The sequence below is a fragment of the Nerophis lumbriciformis genome, linkage group LG08 (assembly GCF_033978685.3).
Source record: "Nerophis lumbriciformis linkage group LG08, RoL_Nlum_v2.1, whole genome shotgun sequence".
Lineage (NCBI taxonomy): Eukaryota > Metazoa > Chordata > Actinopteri > Syngnathiformes > Syngnathidae > Nerophis > Nerophis lumbriciformis.
In genome coordinates, this window is record NC_084555.2 from 21285450 (window position 1) to 21303651 (window position 18202).

Sequence of the window (18202 nt, forward strand, 5' to 3'; positions counted from 1 at the left end):
AATAAAATAAGATAAATAAATTAAAAACATTTTCTTGAATAAAAAAGAAAGTAAAACAATATAAAAACAGTTACATAGAAACTAGTAATTAATGAAAATTAGTAAAATTAACTGTTAAAGGTTAGTACTATTAGTGGACCAGCAGCACGCACAATCATGTGTGCTTACGGACTGTATCCCTTGCAGACTGTATTGATATATATTGATATATAATGTAGGAACCAGAATATTAATAACAGAAAGAAACAACCCTTTTGTGTGAATGAGTGTGAATGAGTGTAAATGGGGGAGGGAGGTTTTTTGGGTTGGTGCACTAATTGTAAGTGTATCTTGTGTTTTTTTATGTTGATTTAATAAAAACTTTTAAAAAAACGATACCGATAATAAAAAACAGATACCGATAATTTCCGATATTACATTTTAACGCATTTATCGGCAGATAATATCGGCAGGCCGATATTATCGGACATCTCTAATTATAAATACTGTTCACTGGGGGTGCTTACAAAAATCGATTCACATTGGAATCGTGATTATTACTTAATTGTATATAATATGTTTTTTAAATAAATATTACGTAATTAATAATATTTGTTTTCTTTTAAAGGGGTCATATTACGATTTATTACCTACATTCGAAACATTTATTTGTGGTCTACATAAAACGTAATAGTGGTTTGCAAATCTTCAAGCCGCTTTCTGATCGTTTCTTCAGAATGCACCGTTTTATGGGCGGTCTTATTTACGTGCCTCCACTTCGACTGTGTCTCTTCTCCTCGTTAGCCATGTTGTAGTTTAGTCTGTTTTAGTCTTTATACTGACATATATAAGTTAGAACTATAGACTTATTTGTATTATAAATGGCAACAGCGGAGAATGCATGTGCATGTACGAGCCAGTCTGCCCCACAACAAGAAGATAGAGAAAAATAAGGCTCTTATTGACTACAGTGTCGGACTACATAGGCGGACGAAAGCTCTTCAAAAATCTCTACCATATATGGAGGTATATTCACTGACGTCATTAATAGCAAAATGTCACAAGTTGGGTGAATTCCAAACGGCTCATTTGGAGGAAGTATAAAGGGAGGCAAGATTGTTTTATGAATCCCTCCGCCATGCTTCCATGGTTTTATTTCAAACTTTTGGGACTTATGCAGATCCTAAATGCACAAAAACAGGTACCAATAGGTACAAACATTTGGTTTACATTATAAGTTCCCTTTAACATTTTTTTTTTTTAAAGACCCTTTTTAGGCCATCTCTGTGCTGACTTGCTGCGCATACACTTCATACATCAGCAGCCAAAAGGAGCTTGTGTAACCTGTAACTTGAAAAATGTTTTATTATAATTTGTATAAGAAATAATCAAGAATCAGTTTGAATCGAGACTAATGACTAATGAGTGGTTCACGATCACGCGTTCACATCCCTACTGTTTACTATTCACGACAAACTATTAAAATAAGTAACATATTTGGTATAATTCGGTATGTTGAATTTGGACGCTGGAGCAGAGACAAACAACAATAAATTAAAAACTACCGGTAGGAAGATTGAGAGAAAAACTGAAGGAAGTGGACATAGCCACAACAGGAGAAAGATGAAAAACAACAGAAATGGCACAAAAGTATGATTAGGAACCTGAAATGACTCTGAAAAGATCAGGTAAAATTGGTAGGAACCAGATAAACGGCATAATAAAGAAAATGTATTTCTGTCGCAGAGAAATTGTGTGTTATTGATAATAGAGGATTTAGGCAGCAATTAAATGACTGAATGATTGGACATTTAAGTAAAAATGGCCACTGTACTATGCATGCGATTATTTGGGGACAATCACAGCGTAAAATGAGTATCAAAGCCCGCTCTGGCAACAATTAATAGGACACACTGAATATTTTGGACTTGCCAACATGATGTGAATGTTGTAGACAGGCAGCACAGTCAATACACTGTAACTGGTATTCAAAATAACAGCGTTGAGAATTTCAGTGACATATATCCGAGATAATACACTGTATACATTTTTCTGAAAATAGGATGTAGCTACACTAAGGCCTAATCTACAAAACCCAAAACCAGTGAAATAAAAACAGAATACAATGATTTGCAAATCCTTTTCAACTAATATTACATTGAACAGGCGGCAAACACAAGATATTTAATGTTCGAACTGAGAAACTAATTTTTTTTTTTGCAAATAATCATTAATTTAGAATTTAATGGCAGCAACACATTGCAAAAAAGTTGGCACAGGGGCATTTGTACCACTGTGTTACGTGGCCTTTCCTTTTAACAACACGTTTGGGAACTGAGGAGACACATTTTTGAAGCTTTTCAGGTGGAATTATTTTCTATTCTTGCTTGATGTACACCTTAAGTTGTTCAACAGTCCGGGGGTCTTCGTTGTCGTAATTTACGCTTCATAATGCGCCACACATTTTCAATAGGAGACAGGTCTGGACTACAGGCAGGCCAGTGTAGTACCCGCACTCTTTTACTACAAAGCCACGCTGTTGTAACTCGTGCAGAATGTGGCTTGGCATTGTCTTGCTGAAATAAGCAGGGGCGTCCACGAAAAAGACGTTGCTTGGATGGCAAAATATGTTGCTCCAAAACCCGTATGTACCTTTCAGCATTAATGGTGCCTTCACAGATGTGTTTGTTACCCATGTCTTGGGCACTAATACGCCCCCATACCATCACAGATGCTGGCTTTTGAACCTTGCGCCTATAACAGTCCAGATGGTTATTTTCCTCTTTGGTCCTGAGGACACAACGTCCACAGTTTCCAAAAACAATTTGAAATGTGGACTCGTCAGACCACAGAACACTTATCTTAGATGAGCTCAGGCCCAGCGAAGCCGGCGGTTTTTCAGGGTGTTGACAAATGGCTTTTACTTTGCATAGTAGAGTTTTAACTTGCACTTACAGATTTTGCAACCAACTTAAGTTACTGACAGTGGTTTTCTGAAGTGTTCCTGAGCCCATGTGGTGATATCCTTTACACACTGATGTTGCTTTGTGATGCAGTACCGCATGAGGGATCGAAGGTCACGGGCATTCAATGTTGTTTTTCGGCCTTGCTGCTTACGTGCAGTGATTTCTCCAGATTCTCTGAACTTTTTGATATTACAGACTGTGGATGGTGAAATCCCTAAATTCCTTGCAATAGCTCGTTGAGAAATCTTGTTCTTAAACTGTTCGACAGTTTGCTCACGCATTTGTTGACAAAGTGGTGACTCTCACCCCATCCTTGTTTGTGAATGACTGAGCATTTCATGGAAGCTGCTTTCATACCCAATCATGGCACCCACCTGTTTTACCAATTAGCCTCTTCACCTGTGGAATGTTCCAAATAAGTGTTTGATGAGCATTCCTAAACTTGTTTGCCACTTGTGCCACCTTTTTTGAAACATGCTGCAGTCATCAAATTCCAAATGAGCTAAAGAAAATAGCAAAAATAACAAAGTTTACCAGCTCCAACGTTAAGTATCTTGTCTTTGCAGTCTATTCAATTGAATATAGGTTGAAAGGGATTTGAAAATCATTGTATTCTGTTTTTTACACAACGTGCATTTTTCTCCACATTTATGGCATCCTATGGTCCAACCTTTGGAATATCGTCATGTTGTTGACATGCAGCACATAAATATAATATGTACCACATTTTCTAGGCTTTATCGAAGCCCCATTTAAAAAACAAAACCCACTTTTAGCACGCTATAGATGCGCTCTGGGAGGCTCTGCGGTGTTGTGATGGTGCAAGAAAATTCAATTTGCAGGACGTTTTTTCATATAGGAGATATTTTGTAATAATATATTTCTTACATGAAAAAAAAAAGTAATTAGTTTAAATCAGCCCCTTAAGTCGTTAAAGGTATAACATGTCATAGAGGATATTTCTTATATTTTTTTATTTCTGACATTCCAAAGACGTTGACACTCACATAGATGAAACATTCTCTTTCTTAATAGTTAACCACCTTTCTCAACACCATTTGTGCGTACCTGTGCCAGTTTGCACATTCTTTGCAGACATGTTAAAGATAGACACAAAACAGCAGCCGCAGAACACTTTTAGTCTTGATAAATCACATTGCAAGTGCTGAATGATTATATCTGCATCTTATCCTCCCGGTATTGTGGGTGTTTTGATAATCAGCACAAATTCTGCATATAGATGAAGACAAACACACTAAATGGATTGCGCTCTCTATTTTTATGCTTTTATAGATTAGGCCGTAAATAAGACTCAAGAGGTGTGTTTTGTTATTGCTAAACAATAATCCAATTGCACATTTATTCCTTCTACAAATTCTCCAGCATTTCAGAGCACGTAATAGACAACAACTAGATTTGTTGTCAGCTGCTGCACAGAACCCATCAGTTTGTGTACAATTGCAGTCAGATGTCAAAGATTACTGCGTCAAGAATTTTTGACAGAACCTTTTTTTTCCCTGTGTTGCTCGGATTCATATGCATTATGTATGACCTCATGAGGAAATGCAAAACATTCACAGCTGAACAATAACAGCTGGTTATATGACCAGAATAGAAAAACCTTAACATTTTATTGTATTTAAATGTGATTGAAAACCAATACATCAGCATTTGCTTTGTTTTCAGCAAATCCTACTGCAAGATGACAGCATTAGTTCTTAACCGAGCCCCGTAGTCACATCAGAACATCACAATCTAAGCTTTCCATCCTGCTATGAAAGTTTCATTTATTGCACCAAAGCAAGACTAAAGCAAATACAAAAATCTAATGCGTCTCCCTTTATCCCATTTAAACAGTTTGACCATTTTGGCTTACAGTTATTGATCTCTGTGGTCCACCGGAACAGATGAAAACACAGGACACACCAGCTGCCATGGATGTGTCTTATCAAGGCACCATGCCCAACGCTGGTGTGGACATGGCAGCTTTCAGATAATACTATCTGACAACCATCTGTGAGCAGTAGCCTCTAACTTCAAGGTGAGCTTCGACGTAGGCTGCACTGTTGTACCTGCTGGCATGCTGAAACATGGTCAAACGGGAAGGATAAACGTATCTACAGAGATTTGGGGAAATATTAAATATTATCTATTTTTCTCTTTTGGATTAAGACAAAACATACAAGACACATTCATTCACAATTTCTTAGTATCCTTTTGCTGTAAATCATGTAATTTATTATGGTAGATAAGTTGCATACATTATATTAGTTACTTTCTCTGGACAGCTGTTGCAAGGGGGCCGTCTCAGTTGTTTTAAGTTGCTCGTTTCCAAGCATTAGCGGTCGACAATTATAATGTTCTCATCTCAGTGTGGGAACTGGAGACTAAACATCACGCTTAACTCTATCCATAATGAACACATGAGCCGTCGCTGTAGAGTCGGGAACAATACTGGGTTCATTCACCATGGCACAGAGTGAAAACTGTCAAACAAGACAGAAAAAATTAAGATATAAGTGCCTGTTGGCTTTTTAACATAACGATGCATAACTTATTGCAGTCTGAATTAGTATAAATCTGCGATTAGCATAGCGTTTTTTAACATAGTTTTTAAACATAAATTATAAAGTATTTGCATGAAATAATGACTGATATCTGTACACAAACAACTGATTAATGCACCACCACTGCTTAGGACATTGATTTGTCAAGCTTGTGTTAAGGATGCGAACAGATTGCTGCTGTTCAAAACCTGTTGGCTTCCCTCTCTGTCCTTGTTTTGACGAAAACAGGAAGTGATGTACCTGTGCATCTAATTAAATTGTCCCACCAGAAACAAACTAAAATAACAGGGCCTTACAAAATAAGATAGTTAACATTTAAGAAATATTTATAACAATGCTATATCCACAGCTGCTGTTTCGTCTGTTTGTTGCGACCTGTTATGAGAGTAGCGTAAGTGTGTGTGTGGTCCTTTAAAATATGACAGCCTGTGAGGTGAGTGACGTCAGTGAGTGAGTAGGCGACAGAAGTGAGGGAGCGGTAAAAGTGCGTGCAGAAGCGAGTGGCTTGGTGGATGGCTGTGTGCAAAACGTCAATAAAGTGACAGAGTTGCAACAAATCGCCGGCCTCGTCATTCACCCTCGAGTCCGGAGCTGTAAAGACCCACTGCCGGGTAAAGTGGCCCTGGAGGAACGTCTCCCCTAGGCTACTCGACTACGGTCTGGAAGCCGGAAGCAGGAAAGGTGTAACATTGGCGACCACGAAGGGACCCTCTCACGTAAACGGAACGGCAGTGGTGAGCAAAAGACGGTAAAATAAACTGCAGAGGTGAAAGCAAGCAGAAGAATAAGCCGAGAAGCTAATTGTTTGTCTGCGTAAACTAGCCAAGATGGCGGATGCTAGCTGTCGTAGCCCGCGCCCGCTATTCAAAGTCCAACCCGTTCGTGACGATGAACGACGGTGATGTGGAAAGGGAAACAGACTATGTGAGCGAAGAAAATGCAAGTTATTATGGCATTTGTGAAGATGAGCCTGTTGGAGTGAGGAATGCAGCGGCCGAGGTGCCACTTGAGCTCATTCGACCCAAGTTCTCAAGCACAAACCCTTTCATTAATCCTGGGGAGGACAGTGGCTGTCATCAATGCGTCGTGGCAGACATCAAAAGTAACTCACGTTTTCATAAACACCAACCCGACAACTTTATTCCACCACCTGCTGCTATTGCAACGCCACATTCAAATCCCTTTTCCCCGGCGCACCGAGAGAGTTATACCCACAGCACCCCCCAGACATGTGGCCCCCCAGCCCCCACTTGCCTCTGCCTGTACACAACATGCCATTCTCCATCTAAAGACAATAATTATGGAATCGACAAAACACACACAACTTCTTTTCGTCCTCAGTCTGACGGACAGGTTGAAAGGTTCAATGCCACCCTGCAAAAGATCCTGGCCACGACAGCCGAGTGTTGCCACTGGGACTGGGATTTAATGATTCCCTACGCTGTCATGGCCTACAGGGCTACAAAGCATATCTCATTTGGTTTCAATCCCAACCAGGCCCAGCCCTAACCAATCTGGCGCCCTAGGCAAGATTTTAGGTGGCGCCCCCCCACATCGGCAGTGAAGTGTATATACTCACAAGAAACCGAATAGCTTTGTCTTTGACCTTTTTTTTTTACTTACAACTATATCTAATATACAAAGGGGTGGAAAAGTGACTATTACCTGCAGGGCAAACATTAGCTAACCAGAAGGCAATAACAATGTAAACAAAAACACCTGCTTAAAAGATCTAATACAAATGTCCCTGAGGAATGTAAGGTGGGAGTACTGTAATTACCTAACGTTACATTATTATTTTCCATAACAATTTAGCCCCCTCCACAATATTAACCCGACGTTAAAACAGAACTAGCTATTTATTGATTAGCAATTGCCGAATCATGTAACATTAGCTTAGTGGGTAGAGCAACCGTGCCAGAAACTTGAGGGTTGCAGGTTCGCTCCCCGTCTCTTACCATCCAAAAAAAAAAAAAAATCGCTGCCGTTGTGTCCTTGGGCGGGACACTTCACCCTTTGCCCCCGGTGCCACTCACACCGGTGAATTGAATGATGAATGATAGGTGGTGGTCGGAGGGGCCGTTGGCGCAAATTGCAGCCACGCTTCCGTCAGTCTACCCCAGGGCAGCTGAGGCTATGAAAGTAGCTTACCATCACCAGGTGTGAATGATTGATGGGTTCTACATGTAAAGCGACTTTGGGTACTTAGAAAAGCGCTAGATAAATCCTAGTTATTATTATTATTATTAATGCTAAAAAGCCAGGTTACTATCACATTCTGTAACAGACAAATCATTTCATGTAGGCTAACGTTACCTACCTGCTACCTCTGTCTTTTCTCGTTTCTCCTCCTCTTCTTTTATCTTTTTTCTTCCCTGGGCACCTGACAGTTTTGGCCGTTTTGACATCTTGTGTTGATTTTTTGATGTGGTCACGTCCAAAAAGAGTCATGATACGGGAAGGGAGGGGGCGCACCGTGCGGGGGGCCGTAATGTTGTAACAAATAATATTTCTATTAAATAGGCTTTACTTTGCATTTTAATTAACGTGGGATTATTTTTTGTATTTAGAAATAATAGTATGTGAGTGTGAATGTTGTCTGTCTATCTGTGTTGGCCCTGCGATGAGTTGGCGACTTGTCCAGGGTGTACCCCGCCTTCTGCCCGATTGTAGCTGAGATAGGCTCCAGCGCCCCCCGCGACCCCAAAGGGAATAAGCGGTAGAAAATGGATGGATGGAGTACCAACTTTTTTCTTTTTTCTTTTTCTCCAACATTTGTGGCAATGGCGTGGCGCCCCCTGATGGACGGCGCCCTTAGCATTTGCCTATACGGCCTATGCCACGGGCCGGCCCTGATCCCAACTACATGACGTTTGGCCGGGAAGTGAGCGAGCCAGTGGACCTGGTATCCGGCCTGCCACCGGACCCTGAACCAGCTCTCTCGGGCCCGGCCGTTGTCCAGCACCTTCGAGAGCAACTAGAGCTGGTGCACAAAATCACCAGAGATGCTCTCTGAGAATCTGTAAAACGTGCAAAGAGACAATATGACAAGAACTGTTACCGCACACTATACAACGTTGGTGATGCTGTGTGGTTGTCAGGCTTGTCACTGACAGTTGTGTTATGTTTTGGTTGTTCCTCTGTTTGTGTTTTATTTCCTGTCAGCGCTCTTATTTTGGTTCCTTTTCCTGCACGTCTACCTGAGTGCTTGCTTCCCTCACCTGTACCTGATTGGCAGTCTGGCACACCTGGTGGCAATTGCCAATCAGGCTACTATTTATACCTGCCTCGCCCTCCGGTCAGGGCTGGAGTATTGATAGCTGTTTGCAGTTTGCTGTGTCCTAGTTCCTCGTTTCCTGTTCGCTGTTTCCAGTTTGCCTGTTTCCTGGTTTCTGTGTGCTGTCACCTGTTTTCCTGGTATTCTATAACCTGTTATCCTGGTTCTTGGTTCGTGTTTTCCCTGCATTTTGGACATTAAAATCATGTTTTCTTGCATTAAGGCTGCCATCTATGCATCTTGGGATTCGTCACCACCTTTTCCTGACAGTGGTACCTCATCAAAGGAACAAGGAAATCCAAGAACAAAGTGAGGAAGTTCCTCCCGTCTTACGAGAGGCCATTCTATGTGTTGGGTCAGTTGGACGACCTGGTCTATCGAAACCAGAAAGGGCCAAGAACTAAGGTAAAGGTGGTTCACCACAATCAGCTAACGCCTTATCGCTGCCGTGACCCACTGGACAACACCTGACGCCAATAAAGTGACAGAGTTGCAACAAATCGCCGGCCTCGTCATTCACCCTCGAGTCCGGAGCTGTAAAGACCCACTGCCGGGTAAATTGGAGGGTGTTACCCCCGAACAGTGGCAGGCCGTGCATTTCCCACCTCGGCCTTCAGTGATGTCCGACTTCAATGATTACCATAATTGATGTCACCACATGACAACTGCTGGAGAAATACTATACAGAAACACATTTACGCACTACTGGGCGTTGAACAAAGCAGGTTTTTTTCTGGTGCATTTAAAAATCAATAAACCCACATCAGCAATTAAAACATATCTTATGTGGTACTGTCAAAATTAAAATTGCAAAAAAACATTTAAACGTGAAAAAATAAAGAAATTAAATATCTGAACTGACATTTCATCGACAGCTGAGCTAGCTTCCGGGGATGGCCGACAAGGTCTCATAAGATGTAGTTTCTCTTTAAATAACCGTCTTGAAAATGGCCTTGCAAATATATGTGTTGTCTTGTCTAATCATAAAAGATGCAGACGAGTCGTGTTGGCTGACTTCTTAAAGTTTATTCCATAGCGTGCTCATCAATAACATCCCACTGCCGTCATGTCTACATTCAACAACCTAAACGGGGCTTCTGCTGCACATGCTCTTCACTACTGTGGCATGCTGGGTAATGGAGTTCTTATGTTACCTGGCTCATAACATCACTATATATCTGCCTTAGGCCATCTAGAAGGCCTTACTGACAACAACGCGTGATCTGATTGGCTATTGCAACTGTCTGTCACCGTATGTCCCCGTTCACTTACAGTGCACTGACGCCCGCATTGCTGAATCTGAAGGCTCAGACAGATTTGGTACAGCATGGCAACATAGACTAGCTGAATTCTGATTGGATAAAAACTCTATAAACTAAAAACAATAGTGCTGGAAGGAACATAATATGACATGAAGAGAATATGAATACTTTTAGATATTTAGGGAAAGTAAATAAAAAAATACTTTTATCTTTAATTATGATCATGATTTCTGGTTATGTTAGGCCAGCAGAGAAGGCCTTGCTGGCCCTGACGGCACACCACTGCCCCCGAAGTACATCGGCCCTGGAGGAACGTCTCCCCTGCACTCCTCGACTACGGTCTGGAAGCCGGGAGCAGGAAAGATGTAACAGCCCTCTTCTCTCTCTTTCTAGGTTCCAAGGTTTTTTAGCTAGGTTCCATGACCAGAAACCAGCTCTTCCTGCATCAGATGGCTATTTGACTGAAACATCCAATAAAATTCCACAATTCTCTGCTACTCCTGCACCCGTCATTCATAAAAATGGACGCTTTCAACATGTGCTAAACAGTTTGACTACTTGGACCCCCATGTAATCCCAGTGCAGTCCTGTTGTTTTCTTTTTTCCCTATTTGTCTGTCCCCTCTTAAACCGATATGCTTTGGTAGCCTGAAGATAAACAACTTAAACTGGGGGATTATGCACAGATGAAACTCAAAACCTGTGAATATCATGTAAAAGTCCGTTTATGTCAGCAATTCAACTTTAAATGTGAAACTAATATGTGATATAAATTCACTACATGCAAAGTTAGATACTGTATGTCAAGCCTTCCTTTGGTATAATTTTGATGATTATGGCTTACAGTTTTTGAAAACACCAAATTTCTGAGATTTTCAATTCAAGGTATTTATAACTGTAAGCCATAATCATCAAAAGAAGGCTTGAAATAACTTGAGATGGATGTTATGAGCCCATGTCATATGTTAGTTTCACCTTGCCAATCTAATTGCTGGAATAAACAAACCTTTGCATGAAATTCAACATAGGAGTATAGCAGACTCACATGATGTACAGAAAAATACGTTGTGGCAATTATTAACTTAATGCGCTGGGACCAAATTGTTCAATCTTTATATAAACAACATTTGTAAAGTTACAAAGAATTTAAAGTATTATTTGCAGACAACACAACCGGTGTAGTGGTTCCTCTCTTTAAGAAGGGGAACCGGAGGGTGTGTTCCAACTATCGTGGGATCACACTCCTCAGCCTTCCCGGTAAGGTCTATTCAGGTGTACTGGAGAGGAGGCTACGCCGGATAGTCGAACCTCGGATTCAGGAGGAACAGTGCAGTTTTCGTCCTGGTCGTGGAACTGTGGACCAGCTCTATGCTCTCGGCAGGCTCCTTGAGGGTGCATGGGAGTTTGCCCAACCAGTCTACATGTGTTTTGTGGACTTGGAGAAGGCATTCGACCGTGTCCCTCGGGAAGTCCTGTGGGGAGTGCTCAGGGAGTATGGGGTATCGGACTGTCTGATTGTGGCAGTCCGCTCCCTGTATGCTCAGTGCCAGAGCTTGGTACGCATTGCCGGCAGTAAGTCGGACACGTTTCCAGTGAGGGTTGGACTCCGCCAAGGCTGCCCTTTGTCACCGAGTCTGTTCATAACTTTTATGGACAGAATTTCTAGGTGCAGTCAAGGCGTTGAGGGGATCTGGTTTGGTGGCTGCAGGATTAGGTCTCTGCTTTTTGCAGATGATGTGGTCCTGATGGCTTCATCTGGCCAGGATCTTCAGCTCTCGCTGGATCGGTTCGCAGCCGAGTGTGAAGCGACTGGGATGAGAATCAGCACCTCCAAGTCCGAGTCCATGGTTCTCGCCCGGAAAAGGGTGGAGTGCCATCTCCGGGTTGGGGAGGAGATCTTGCCCCAAGTGGAGGAGTTCAAGTACCTCAGAGTCTTGTTCACGAGTGAGGGAAGAGTGGATCGTGAGATCGACAGGCGGATCAGTGCGGCGTCTTCAGTAATGCGGACGCTGTATCGATCCGTTGTGGTGAAGAAGGAGCTGAGCCGGAAGGCAAAGCTCTCAATTTACCGGTCGATCTACGTTCCCATCCTCACCTATGGTCATGAGCTTTGGGTTATGACCGAAAGGACAAGATCACGGGTACAAGCGGCCGAAATGAGTTTCCTCCGCCGGGTGGCGGGGCTCTCCCTTAGAGATAGGGTGAGAAGCTCTGCCATCCGGGGGGAGCTCAAAGTAAAGCCGTTGCTCCTCCACATCGAGAGGAGCCAGATGAGGTGGTTCGGGCATCTGGTCAGGATGCAACCCGAACGCCTCCCTAGGGAGGTGTTTAGGGCACGTCCGACCGGTAGGAGGCCGCGGGGAAGACCCAGGACACGTTGGGAAGACTATGTCTCCCGGCTGGCCTGGGAACGCCTCGGGGTCCCACAGGAAGAGCTGGACGAAGTGGCTGGGGAGAGGGAAGTCTGGGCTTCCCTGCTTAGGCTGCTGCCCCCGCGACCCGACCTCGGATAAGCGGAAGAAGATGGATGGATGGATGGAACACAACTGTGTGTTGTTCAAAAGAGACCACACACAAACTGATACAAATAATAACAGAAGAAATTAACAAATTAAAAAGAAGGTTTGACAAAAACAGATTATGTTTGAATCTCAGTAAAACTAAAATTGTCACGACTTGGTCCGGGGTGTTTGCTTTTCCAGGATGCAACGGAAAGTTGGCTCGTGCGAGACGGGAATGGAGGTACATGATTTATTTAATATATCAAAAAAGGAATAAATGAAAGCGCGCACAGTGGCGGAGAATAAACTATGAAAAAACAAAAAGACTATAAACATGGAACCAAAACTTACTGTGACAAGGGACATGAAGCAGGATCATAGAGGAATGGACAGAGCATAAATGTGGTGCGGTATGGGGTGCGAGGTCGTCAGAAAAACAAACTGAAAAACACTGAACTTAAATACTACAGACATGATTAACGAAAACAGGTGCGTGACTCAAGACGTGAAACAGGTGCGTGACGTGACAGGTGAAAACTAATGGTTGCTATGGTGACAAGACAAGGGAGTGAAAAGCCAGAAACTAAACAAAACATGACTTAAAACAAAACATGATTACACAAACATGACAGAGCCCCTCCCTTAAGGACAGATACCAGATGTCCATAAAAATTAACAAGAGTCATGGGAGGGCGGGAGGGGGACATGGCGGTGGGTCGCCAGACCACGTGTCCCCGTATCCACCGGGGCAGAGTTAGGTGGCGGCGGCGAGTGGAACGCCGCTGCAGCAGGCGAGGCGGGCGCCCAGGGAATGGCCACATTCGTGGCCGACTGGGAGGTGGGCGCACTTGGCGTGGCGGGCGACCAGGTAGCGGCCATATCCGTGGCCGACGAGGAGGCAGGCGCGTCATCATCGTGGCAGGCGTGGCTTGGCGTGGTGAGTCAGGCGGCGAAGCTCGGCGTGGCGCGTCAGGCGGCGAAGCTCGGCGTGGGTCTTGGTATAGGTCTTGGTCTTGGCGTGGGTGTTGGTCTTGGTTTGGGTCTTGGCATGGCGGGTCTTGATCTTGGCATGGCGGGTCTTGGTCTTGGCATGGCGGGTCTTGGTCTTGGCATGGCGGGTCTTGGTCTTGGCATGGCGGGTCTTGGTCTTGGCATGGCGGGTCTTGGTCTTGGCATGGCGGGTCTTGGTCTTGGCATGGCGTGTCTTGGTCTTGGCTTAGCGGGTCTTGTTCTTGGACTTGTTGAGCTGGTACCGGAGCTTGGCGTCGTGGAGCTGGTACCGGAGCTTGGCGTCGTGGAGCTGGTACCGGAGCTTGGCGTCGTGGAGCTGGTACCGGAGCTTGGCGTCGTGGAGCTGGTACCGGAGCTTGACGTCGTGGAGCTGGTACCGGAGCTTGACGTCGTGGAGCTGGTACCGGAGCTGGTACCGGAGCTTGGCGTCGTGGAGCTGGTACCGGAGCTTGGCGTCGTGGAGCTGGTAGTGCAGGTGGAGGTGGTCTTGCTGGGGGTTGCGGCTTGGCATGGTAAAAGACTGGTAAGGGCGGTCGTGCTGGAGGCTGTGGCTTGACAGGTCGGAAGACTGGTGGTGGCGGCCGTGAGGGAGGCTGTGGCTTGACAAGGTGATGCTGATCCACCCCACCTGAACAATTCCCAGCCCTAGCCCCCCCCTCAAGGGGCGGATACCAGACGCGCTCCCTGCGGTCTGGAACTCTCTGTAGGGGTGGGCGGAGGAGGGCAGAAACTTCCCCATTAAATTGTCCAAATTGTCTTTCTTGTGCCTGGGATTGAGTGGGTGAAAAAAAATTGTTTTGTGTCTTGGGTGTGGCTTGAGTCCTGGGGAGCGGGGAATCAAAAGAAAAAGAATTCAGAAAAAAAAAATCCTGGTGTTTGACGTCATCCGGGCAAAGACGGGCTGGCTGCTGCTTGCTTCCGCCCGGAGGGGGAGGGGCATGTGGGAGCGGCGTGTCCTGCAGGCTCGCGGAAGTTCTACCTGACGTCCTTCGTCGGGAGCGGCGCTTCCGCGGCTGAGGTGACGCTGTGTCGTCCTGGGACCAAATGAAGTCTCTATACTCCATGGAGGAGTAGCGCCGCGTTTCCTCCTCCATCGCGCACAGGACCGCCCAAGAAGCCTCGTCGAACATGTCCAACTCAGGTGCGGAAAAGCGGGTCTGCTGACGACCTACTGTCATGACTTGGTCCGGGGTGTTTGCTTTTCCAGGATGCAACGGAAAGTTGGCACGGGCGAGACGGGAATGGAGGTACATGATTTATTTATATTTATCAAAAAAGGAATAAATGAAAGCGCGCACAGTGGCGGAGAATAAACTATGAAAAAACAAAAAGACTATAAACATGGAACCAAAACTTACTGTGACAAGGGACATGAAGCAGGATCATAGAGGAATGGACAGAGCATAAATGTGGTGCGGTATGGGGTGCGAGGTCGTCAGAAAAACAAACTGAAAAACACTGAACTTAAATACTACAGACATGATTAACGAAAACAGGTGCGTGACTCAAGACGTGAAACAGGTGCGTGACGTGACAGGTGAAAACTAATGGTTGCTATGGTGACAAGACAAGGGAGTGAAAAGCCAGAAACTAAACAAAACATGACTTAAAACAAAACATGATTACACAAACATGACAAAAATAATGCTATTTGGTAACAGTAGAAGAGAAAGTCAAACACAAATACAAATAGACGGTGTAGGTATTGAAAGACTAAAATAAACCAATTTTTTGGGTGTAATAATAGATGATCAAATGACATGAAAATCTCATGTAAAAAAAATATACAACACAGGGTGGCGAGAAATATTTCAATAATGAACAAAGCTAAATATGTTCTGGACCAAAAATCACTCCATATTCTCTACTGCTCACTAGTGTTACCATATCTGGGTTATTTTGTAGAAATATGGGGAAATAACTACAAAAGTACAATTGATTCACTAACGGTGTTACAAAAAAGGTCAGTTAGAATAATACATAATATTGAACATAGAGAACATTCAAACCCTTTATTTATAGAATAAAAAAATATTGAAATTCAGACTTGGGGCTTTTGCAAACAGCTAAAATTGTGTACAAAGCAAACTATAATCTGATACCCAAGAATGTACAACAATTCTTCTCAACAAAAGAGGAGAAATATATCCTTAGAGGAAAAATGTAACTTAAAAGATTTGTATGCACGTACAACACTTAAGACCTTTAGTATACCAGTATATGGAATTACATTGTTACATACGGCAGGGGATCAGTTCAATAGGTTTATTGAAACTGATGCTGATGATGTGTTGGGGTGTGTATGCTACTAAGCGTGAATAGTGCCAGACGATGTGTAGAATTAACAATGTAAATGTTACCATAGTCAGAATAGTTTTATTGCCATTGTTTGAGAACGGGTTCACAAACTAGGAATTTTTCTTGGTGCAATCGTGCAACATAATACGCATATAACACAGAATAGGTAATAAAATGAGCTGTAACTGAGCTATCAGATCTTGTTTTTGTTCATGTGCCTGATGGCAGAGGGGAAAAAACTGTTCAGGTGGCGGAGGTGTGGGTCTGGATGGACCGTAGTCTCCTGCCTGAGGTAGACTACGGTCCATCCAGACCCACACCTGTGTTGGATGACTCCTTCATCAGACCAAAAGGGCAAGGCGAGAAGGCAGTCCATGGGCTAGCGAGAGGTCGGGGGCTGGAGAGAGGCAACGAGGTCCGTGTCGAAGCAGGGGTCGAGGATCGAGAGAGGCAGTCCAGAATCCAGTGGGAAGTTGAGGCACACAGCTCGATCACGGGAAACAGAGGGAATACTGCGGGGAACACAGAGGACATAAGACACGGGCACAGGGAAAAGCACAGAGAGAGCAAGTATGCGAAGGGAAGCCAGAGACGGGATGCTTACTACAAGGACTGAACTATGTTCCGGCACTGGCTCTACGGGTCCGCTGGTCTTTATTCTGTCTGCCCTCATCAGACCCAGGTGCGCAGATAGCTGATTGTCTGCAGCCGTGTAGGTGCTTGGCCGCGATGCGGAAAGAGTGAGCACGGGCGTGTCCCGGTGCGCTTCTAGCGGAGGTGCCGGCTGCGCTTGCAGCAGATGATATGCGGGTTTGCGCCTGCACCGTGACATTAATTATGAAATGGATTAAGCAAAGAAATCAAACAATGTACTGATGTGTCTAGTTTGGGAAGTTGTTCAAACTCAATGTGTTTACAAAGTACATGTAAGAGGAACACTGATACAAATCTTGAACCTGATTGATGAATGACACATAATCTATTACATACTGTATATATTCAGTAAATTAACTACCTATCTATGTGAATGTATTGATATTTATTTATTCATTAATTTCGTCTTGTCCAGGGTGAACCCCTCCTTCCACCCGAGTGCAGTTGGGATAGACCGCCCCCGCGACACCGAGAGGGACAAGCGGTATAAAATGGATTGATGGATGTTAAAATAAAAAAAGTAGGTGCACTATTGTGTTAGAAATTATTTCCTGACAGGAAAGACGTTGGATTAAATAAGATGTGCATATTCCTTCTTCTTTTCGGACATGTTAGAATGCGAAACTCTTTATGTAACTGTATACATGTTCGGATATCATTATGTTGTTATTTCTTTTATTATTATTTTCATTTATCAATCATTGTTGTTATTGTTTTGGGTCTTTTTTTCTTCTTTTTTTTAACATACCAGAAAAAAATATTTACAACACATTACAATTTAATACATACTGAATGCTTAGCTGTCAAGCAGAGCAGGTTAAAAAAGATTTAAGTTACTTTCTATCAATGCACATTTTTTATTTTGTACATGACAAAGGTGACCCCCCCAAAAAACAGAACTCATAAAATGTTGAGAAATAAATAACGGGCCAGATTTAAATTTGCTTGTCTTAAACAATCAATCTGTGTACGATCATTTCCCAAAATTTCAGTTATCACTTCATATAAAAGTCAAGTGCTTTTCACAATATGCCCCAAATGGGAGGCAAACTTGCATACGTCACAGAAAATTGTCAGTTACTCGAACACGTTTCTAGATTCACAAGATTTTGCGCACGTCAATACTCTGAACTCTTGAAGCAAGTCAAAAATTCTACTCTGATGATGGAGCATGACCACATGAAAACTTTCTCCAAAAATGTGCTTGCACTGACTACAGTGTATGATTTGTGGAATACGCCTCCATGCAAAATGTTTCTTCCTTGGTTATTCAAGACATGTTGTAAAATATTATCGTTCCAATATTTCATGCACAAAGTCGACGTGTATACCCTGAAAAGAAAGGAATAAACATTTGAATTAAAAATATTATTCAAAGATTTGTGAGTTCTGTTTTGTTTTGAGGGGTCACTCTGGATATTAATTTGAGTGTCATCATAAATGATAACATAATCCATTAACAGTGGGGCAAAACATCATTGAGGTTGTATTTTGTCATAAAAACAAAATGTCAGAAGGTGATTTTGAGATAAACCAACCTAGTGATTATCAATTCTGTGTCTCTTTTTTCTTTTCTGGCCTTTTGTGATTTATTCCCACTCTAATGCAAAGACAATTATTTTCAACGCACAGTCATGTACAATCTTACCTCAACTTACAAGCTCAATTGGTTATGTGATGAAGCTAAG